This window comes from Phalaenopsis equestris, unplaced genomic scaffold (genome assembly GCF_001263595.1).
Source record: "Phalaenopsis equestris unplaced genomic scaffold, ASM126359v1 Scaffold199785, whole genome shotgun sequence".
Lineage (NCBI taxonomy): Eukaryota > Viridiplantae > Streptophyta > Magnoliopsida > Asparagales > Orchidaceae > Phalaenopsis > Phalaenopsis equestris.
The window spans coordinates 53985-63846 of record NW_018219639.1 but is presented as its reverse complement, the minus strand read 5'-3'; positions in this window follow the sequence as shown (position 1 = coordinate 63846).

Here is a 9862-nt window from a genome sequence, read left to right as displayed (position 1 = left end):
ACGGAGTCTCTAGCGCTTAAGCGCCCCATTCATTTTTGCATTCTCTTCATTTTGCTCCAAATTTGACCCTTTTTCACTCTTTTTATCATTTTTGATTGTATCTGTAAGAAAAACACACAAATACCTTTCATTAAAGCGCAATATCTCAAAAATAGGCATAAAAATGTGTATAAAATCATTATATATTATAGATGTATCAGTTATGATGTCATACAATTTTGCAACATTTTTGCACATTTTTCCCTCATTTTTTTAAATGTTCATTACATGTACTTGAAACTAAAAATATATAAAATACCTTCCTTTAAAGTGTAATATTGACCTGGTTTTTTGGTATATATGTAAAATGTGATGTATGCTATTATATGCTTAATTTTCATAATAGTTATTCTTAATTTGCAAAAAAGTCAAAAACTTGATCCAAAGCAAAAGCTAGGTATGTTTTACACTATGAAACAAATAAGAATACAATTATAATATTTAAATATGGGATACTACGCAAATATACATATCATTATCAAGTAATATAAGTCTTTTTGATTAAGCATCGAATATCGAACCTATAGGGAGAATAACAATATGCACTTTAGGAAACTCGAAAGTTTAGATGACAAAAATGTACTTCGCAAAATATTCTTACTTAAACTTAAGATGCTATGATAGAAATAAAAAATTGATTCTTTTTGTAATTTTTTATTCATATTTGAAAATAAAGTGAGCAACTATTTAACTTAATTAAAATACTTGCAAGTTGAAGGCAATATAGGTAAAATATCGTTTTCCTTGTCATGAATCAGTGATAAATATAGATATTATGTTGTGAAAGTATACTAAATGTGTTGCGCCAAATAGGAGCAATAATATTCTTTACCCTTATTAGAGATGTCATAAAGAACATTAGCTAATCTATAATTTGAATAGTCTTGAAGACAGATTAGCTAGGGAAGATACCAGCTCTCACTCTAGACTTCCCTCTTCTCCCTCCACCAGAGGGATAACATCTCATTTCAAAACCTAAAACTATTAATCAAATTTGGGGCTCTAGCCTGTCACTCTAAAGTCCTCTAATTTTACACCCTTGAAAAGTTTATTTCCCTATTTATTTGCACTCAACCCTATGAACTACATTCTCATTCATGAAATAAATATGCGATTTCAATCATTTTTAAATTGAGACAATACCATCTCGGATCTTACATGTTCTGACAACTGGTCTTAACATTTCAATTGGTCAAATCAAGAAGTAAATGAAGTGCAAGGTTTCAAATCATCACAACTTCTTCCAACATTGAAGTATAATACTTCACACAACTTCCTTTAGGCATTTAATCACTTATCATTTTAAGGAAAAATATAAAGAAAACTACTCAGAATCCATTGAAAAAACACAACCATACATGAGTTTAAAAGTAGAAATCATGCAAAAAAACAATAAATCTAGATTAAAACTGTGTAGTCATAAAGATCAACACTTATCTCAAATCTTCTCCACCAAATGTTTTGAAGTTCTTATGAATTCTCTTCCTTCACTCACAATACAAACTAACACTCAAAATAAAAAGAAAGTGGCCGGTGGCGGCGATAGAGATGGGCGACGACGTCAGTTACTTGGATGGATGATGACTGTAAAATTTGATGGGTGGTTGGCCTCTTCTCTTGGATAATCTATCTTTTCTTTTAAAAATTCAAGGGGTGCCTTGGTGTTTCTTTAAAAAGGTGTCTCTATTTAATGAATCTTCTAGAAGTTGCCTCCTCAAAAGCCAGTTGATTGAATTTTCGTGTCCATGAGATATTTACCACGTTTTTACCATGTGTTGCTTCAAAAACCTCCTAAAAAATCCATCTAAGTTCAATGAATCATCAAATAACTACTTCTGACGCTTAAGCGCGGGGTGCCTGGCGCTCGCACTTAGACGTCAGTCTTGGGCGCTTAGGAGCCCCAGTTCTTTTTTGCACCTTTTTTATTTTTGCTCTAAATTTGACCCTTTTTTACTCTTTTTAGCATTTTTAATCCATTTGATTGTACTTGAAAGAAAAAACACACAAATACCTTTCATTAAAGTGTAATATATCAAAAATAGGTATAAAAATGTGTATAAAAACACTATATATTTTAGGTGTATCAAAATCTCCCATGTCTAAAAGTATTATATATTTTAGGTGCATCAAAATCCCCCAAACTTAAAAGGTTACTTGTCCTCAAGTGACACTTCAATCTTTGAAAACTACATATGTATGATATGTTAATGAGTTTCTTTAGGAGTTACCAAAATTTTGATGTAGAAATATAGTAGTCCAATTTAGAAAAAATATCAGTAAATGAGATCAACTTAGAGTTTATAAATTTTTAAAGTTAAGAAATATGAAAATATGAGTTTCTATCTAATTCAGAAATATTGTAATTCTCATATTATAGAGTTTAGGTATTTTATCTTCTCCACTTAAAAATTTTTATTAAGCACAATTTTACTTACTATATTATATCCTTAAGCTTAATAGTTTATCAAGGCTTATACTTTAAAAGACACAGATGTGAAACCAATTTTTGATTAGGCACTAATCCTCAAGTTTCTCATCCCTTTTTCAATTTTTCTTTTCTTTTATTTTTATTTTTCTTTTTCTTTTATTTTTCTTTTTCTTTTTCTCAGGCAAGGATTACCATATTTGGATAGGCCTTTAATGACTTTAAATCCCACTCTTCCTTTTCTAAAGCAAATAGTTGATATTTTTTTCACTGAAAAACATAATAATATTTTTAAAAATTACTTTCAATAAAAGAAATTTAAGTTTTAAAATTAAAAATCTAAATCTATTTTTTTCTACTAAAGATAGTTAAAACTATATTTAGCATTTTCCACACTAGAAATTATAACTTTAAGTTTTTCTTTATTACTATAAATTTTAATTAAATTATCTAACTCATTTCTATATTTAAAAATTTACTTCCCTAATATAACTTCATATACATGGTCATTTTTCTTCAAATCAAAATCAAATTTATTTGAAGCATAATTGAGAACAAATAAATTTTTAAGTTCCTTAGAAAATTTTTCATCCCTCCACTAAACTTAAATTTTTAATAAAAATAAAACATTTTAGCATCATATAAATATTGGCAGGAATGAAAACTAAAAATAACATGCTTGCAGGAATTTTCATATCCTAAATATGCAAATACAAAAATTAAAAACTGGAGTAAAAAATTAAATTGATCAAACATTAATTTTTTTTTAACATATAGAGATTCATCAGACGTCTATGCAGTGGACTATAATATAAAAGCAAACAAACACACTAACAAACATATATGAGTGCAACATAAATAAAAATAACCGGTAATAAATTGAAAATTTTAAACATGCAACTTTTAAGTAAAAAGTTAGCTAGATTCTAATCCTTCTTAAGATCTAGAATTAAGTTCAGCACAAACTAACTAAATACATTAAACAACAAAATTAACATAATTACTAACACACAAACATAATAACTACTAACAAAAGACAAATACATCACGGTTGGTGTACAACTAAACACAACATAACAACAACTAAAAGTCTCAACATCAACAACTGAAGACACAAGACAAAGTATAAAACAACTACACTAACAACATTTCATAACAACATGATACACCAAAATAATATACTATTTTAAGTACCTATTTTATGCTTATTTTTGGGAATGTGAGAGATTTTTTCTTCATTACATTTCTAAGAGAGAATTGGGAGTGATTGTAAAGAGAGAAATGATCAGAGAGAACTTCTAGAGATTTTCATGGGAAGGATTATAAGATAAGTTGTATTTTTATTTCTTTTGCTTTGTAAACTTATTTTTATATGAAATTTGTGTTTTATCGTATCCTTCTCAAGAATTCTGAGTAGTCTTCTTTATCCTTCTCCCGACTTTGAAGATATGGTTTTGTGAAGAGTAGATTTTATTTTCTATGGTTTTAAATGATAATAATTTGTGATGATTTGAACTCCGATTTCACTTAATTTTTGATCTGGCCAATTGAAATGCTAAAACTTGTTGAGAGACATATGTTCTTAAATGAGATATGATTTCTATAACATAAGGAGAATCACATTTAATTTCATGGGAGAGTATGTGGGATTAAGTACAAATAAAAAGGAAAATATACTTTTGTTGGATGCAGAATTGGAGATTTTAAGGTGACAAATTAAAACCCTTAATTTTGTTCAGTTGATTGGAAACTAATGTAAGATTGTTAGCCCTCAGGGGAGGGAGTAGTGGGAGCTCTGGAGTGGGAGCCGGTATCCTCCCAGCCTAACCATAGAATTAGGGACCAATCTATGAATTAGTCAATGTTCTTTATAGTACTCGGAAGACGATAAAAAATAGGATTGCTCCTATATGGCACAAAACAGTTTTTATATATATATTTTTTCAAATGATTTCAATTTCTTCACAAACCATACAATCAATGTAAAGGGGAAGGATGCTTTCTTAAATTTGAACTTTCTGTCACAAAAAAAAAAAAAACTTTGTTTAATTTTAACATTTTTACTTTTGAAAGTTTAGTACTTAGTTTAGTTTAATTTCTGTAATCTTACATCTACATTGTAATTAGAATTCATCTGAGTAGTCAATTTTCAAATTTTGCACTTTAATTTTATTTTTTCTTTTTATTATAAAATAATTTCCTTAATTTACTTTAGAATTGTCCAACTTCCCTGTGGGATCGATATCTAGGAATCCATTGAAGCCCTTTATTACTTGAATGATATGTATACTTGCATTGATATTTAGGAGAGATTTGGTAGTTTAAAAAAGAGTTTTAAAAGATAAATTATATATATAAAAAGAGTGTTTTTAGGATTATATTGCATATTTATTATAAATCTACCTACATCAAGTTTTTGGCGCCATTACCGGGAAAGTAACGGAAAATATTAGTATTTTACTTTATTATATCAAAGAAAAAAAGAGTGTGTTTGTAGTTTAATTTAAGCATTTTCTTATTTTAGTGTGTTTGTTTATTTTTAATTACTTGCTTTATTCAGTTTATGCGTAGTGTAAGATCTGAAAATTTGGTACCTTACGACTATGAGTTAGAAAGAACTGTTAGAAAAAAATTGAAAACAAAAAAAAGAGAAAGATGAGTTTGGCAAAATGGCTTGCAATATAAATAATGTTGGAAATGAAAACGAACATCATCATAGACCTTTAAGAGATTATACAAATCTTACAACAGATGAAATTTATTTGAGTATTCAAAATCGTGATGTAGCTACCAATTCATTTAAACTTAAACCTGTTATTATCCAAATGGTACAAAAAAATCAGTTTGGAGGAACACCTACTGAAGATCCTAATTTACACCTTGCTAGTTTTTTAAAATTGTGTGCTACATTTAAATATGATGGAGTGTCAAATGATGTTATCAGACTTAGAATTTTTTCTTTTTTACTAAGAGATAATGCTAAGATGTGGTTAAACTCATTAGCACCTGGATCTATCAGAAAATGAGGAGATTTATCACAAAAAATTTTATCTAAATATTTCCCACCTTAAAAAACTGCTAAGCTTAGAAATGAGATCACATCTTTTTTTCAGATTGAAGGGGAATCAATTTATGAAGCATGGAAAAGATTTAAAGATCTCCTTAAAAAGTGTCCACACCATGCGTTGTCAGATTAGTTAATAATTCAAACCTTTTTGATGGGTTGGTCGGATCTCTTAGATTGATAATTCATGCTGCTGCTGGTGGTTCATTAATGTCAAAACCATTCAATGAAGCATATTCATTAATTGAAGAGATGACTACTAATAATTTTCAATGGCCCTCTGAAAGGGTAAATCCAACGAGAGTAGCCAGTATACATGATTCTGTTGCAATATCTATTTTAGCTGCCCAAATAACTGCTATATCAATGAAGATAAATCAATATGGAATGAATTATTCTCAGATAACACCTATGCTTGAGGAGAACTCATTGGGACAGATGATAAAATCTCAATCTTCTTATAAGACTTTAAATGCAATAAACAATCATTTTAATGATCCTTATGCCAATTATTATAATCCTAGTTGGCATAAGGATCATTAAAATGATTGTTTATTGCAGATGGGTAGTCAATTACAAAGTTAAAGAGCTACTATTTGAAACATGAAAAATCAATTGGGATGTATTGCTACTGCACTTAGCAATAGACCTCCAAGAACATTGCCTAGTAATGTTGAAGTAAATCCAAAAGATCAAAACAAGGAGCAATTAAAGCTATTCAACTGAGAAGTGGAAAAGAATTAGAAAACAAAGTTCACCAAAAAGTTGAAGTGAAAAAGATTAGGTGGAAGATGAAAAATGTGGTGAAGATTTTCATTTTGAAGTAGAAAATTCTATTAAGCCAATGAAAATCACTGTAAAAAGACCATCACCTCCATTTCTTCAAAGATTAAAACAGAAACATAGAGATAATCTATTTTTAAATTTTTTGGAAATTTTGAGAAAATTAACAATAAACATTCCATTTGTTGAAGCTTTGGAACAAATACCATGCTATGTGAAGTTCATGAAGGATATAGAAGTTTGTAGATAATGAGACTTTTGCACTCAACGAAGAGTGTAGCGCTATAATTCATAAAAAGTTTCCTGAAAAAATTAAAGATCCTAGAAGTTTTACAATTCCTTGTGCTATTGGCAAAAGATTTTATGGAAAAAATTTATGTGATTTAGGAGCCAATATTAATTTTATGGCTTTATCAATTTTCAGAAGGTTGCGTTTAAGAGACATTTCACCTACAACTGTAACTCTTCAATTAGCTGATCATTCGATTACCTATCCTAAAGGAGTTATAGAGGATGTTTTGGTAAAGGTTGATTCTTTCTTGTGGACTTTATTGTATTAGATATGGAGGAAGATAAAGAAATTCCTATTATTTTTGGAAGACTATTTATAGACACTGGAAGAGCTTTGATAAATGTTTAGAAAAGAGAACTAACTATGAGAGTTAGTGATCAAGAGGTTACATTTAATATTGTAAAATCAATGAGATACTCTGCAAAAGAGCAAGAGATTGAATGCTTCAGAATTGATATTAATGAATATTTTAAGAAAACTTTGGAAGGGAATTTAAAAAGGAATATATGGAATATCAAGTTGAGGATAGAATTCAAGATGAATCTATGGAAGTGAGTAAAGAAGATACAGATTATGTTTAGGAAAGATTTGAAATGGTAGATCCTATAGAAAGTAATAAGAATTTGATTTCATCTATTGAGAAACCCCATGAACTTGAACTGAAAGCACTTCCTAAACATTTGAATTATGCATTTTTAGGAGATTTATCTACATTACCTGTTATAATATCCTTAGAATTAACTGTTATGCAAGAAAAACAGTTGTTAGAAATATTAAAAAGATATTAAAAAGCCTTTAGATGGACATTAGCTAATATTAAAGGAATCGGTCCTTCAATTTGTATGCATAGAATCTTATTAGAAGATCAACATGAACCAAGAGTTGCCCCTCAAAGGAGATTAAATCCTATGATGAAAGAAGTATTAAAGAAAGAAATTTTAAAATGGTTAGATGCAGGAATAATATATTTTATTTTAGATAGTGTTTGGGTTAGTCTAATTTACTATGTTCCAAAGAAAGGAGGTGTGACTATAGTAACAAATGAGCATAATGAATTGATATCAAAAAGACAAGTCACTGGTTGGTGAATCTGCATAGATTATAGAAAATTAAATTCTGCCACTAGAAAAGATGATTTTCCTTTACGCTTTTTGAACCAGATGTTGGATAGATTTGCTTGACATAAATATTTTTATTTTCTAGATGGATATACCGGTTATCATCAAATATCTATTGCTCCAGAGGATAAAGAGAAAACGACATTTACTAGTCCTTATGAGACTTTTGATTTTCAGCGAATGCCTTTTAGATTATGTAATGCACCTGCAATATTTCAAAGATGTATTGTGTCAATTTTCAGTGAGTTAATTGAAAAGAGATTGAAGTCTTTATGGACAATTTTTCTGTATTTGGATTTTCATTCGAAATATTTCTAAATCATTTAGAGAAAGTTCTGGAACGTTGTGAAAAGACTAATCTCGTATTGAATTGATCACTAAACCTTTATGCCAACTTTTGGAGAAAGATACAAAATTTGACTTTAATCAAGATTGCCTTAAAACTTTTGAAATTTTAAAGGAAAAATTGATCACTGCTCCTATAATTGTTTCACCAGATTGGGAGAAATCTTTTGAATTGATGTTTGATGCTAGTGATTATGCAATTGGAGGTTTTTTAGGGCAGAGATATGATAAGATTTTTAAAGTTACATATTGTGCTAGTAAGACTCTTAATGAAGCTCAAATTAATTACACCACCACTGAAACAGAGTTATTAGCTATTGTGTATGCTTTTGATAAGTTTAGATCATATCTCATTGGAGCTAAATGTGTTGTGCATACTGACCATTTGGCTATTAAATATTTGATGCAAAAGAAGGATGCTAAACTAAGATTAATTAGATGGGTACTTTTGATACGAGAGTTTGATTTCGTAGTAGTCAATAGCAAAGGGATTGATAATCAAATTACAGATGATCTATCGAGGCTTGAGCAAGAAGAAATACTGATATGGAAAAAGAGATTAATCAAAACTTTTCCAAATGAGCAACTTTATGCTATAAAAGGATGGGAAATACCTTAGTACGCGATACACCTAAAATATATAGTATTTTTAGACACATTTTTATACCTCTATTTAAGATATTATGCTTTAATGGAATGTATTTGTGTGCTTTTCTTTCATGTATAAGTAAAAAGGTGAAAAATGCTAAAAGGAGTGAAAAAGGATCAAATTTGGAGTAAAAATGTGAAAATTGTGCTAAAGTGTTATGGTGCCTAAGTGCCAGATCCGACGCTTAAGCGCTGGAGAAATAGAGAAGGCCGTGCCTAAGCATCAGAGACTCCACATTTAAGCACCAGAGGTAGTTATGTGACATTATTTGATGGTTTACTTCATTTTTTTGAATTTTGAAGGGACATTTGCGGCACCTATTAGCTAAAGGGGGTGGTTATGACCACTAGAAACAAAAATATGGTTAGATGACTTGTAAGAGAATTCATCAAATTAAGACACGATTTGAAGAGTTACCAAGAAACCTTCTGAAGATTTATAAAAGAAGGAAGTTGAGACTTTTTGAAGTGTGCTTGAAGTTTTGAAAAGTGCTTAAAAAGGGAGAGATTTTCAGGCACCACAAATTTACTTTATCCTTTATATTTTTATTTTTATTTTGAGCGTCAGGAGTTTTGTAAAAGAGAAGAGATTCAAAGGAACTTCAAGAGTTTGGTGGAGGATTTGAGATAAGTTTTTATCTTTTGTCTTAAACTACTTTTGATTTTAATCGAGACTTCTTGTTGGTTTGACAATGATTTTTATTTTTAAACTAAAGTTGGATTATGAGTAGTTTTCTTTATCTTTCTCCTTAAAATGATAAGTAATTAAAGTGTTGAATGGAAGTTGTGGAGAGTATTGGTCTTTAATGTTGGAAGAAATGTGATGATTTAATTCCATGCACTTCATTTACTTCTTGATTTGGCCTATCTAGATGTTAAAATTTGCTGTGAGAACATGTAAGAATAAGGTTGGTATTGTCTCAGTCAACAATTGGAAAAAAAATCACATGGGGTTGTATGAATGAGAATGTAATTCATATGATCTAGTGCAAATAAAAAGGGAAATAACCTTTAAGGGGTGTTGAGTTAGAGGACTCTAAAGTGACAGTTTAAAGCCCTCAACTTGGTGTATTGTTTTAGGTTCTGATATGAGATGTTATCCCCCAGGTGGAGGGAATCGAGGGAACTCTAGTGTGAGAGCTAGTATC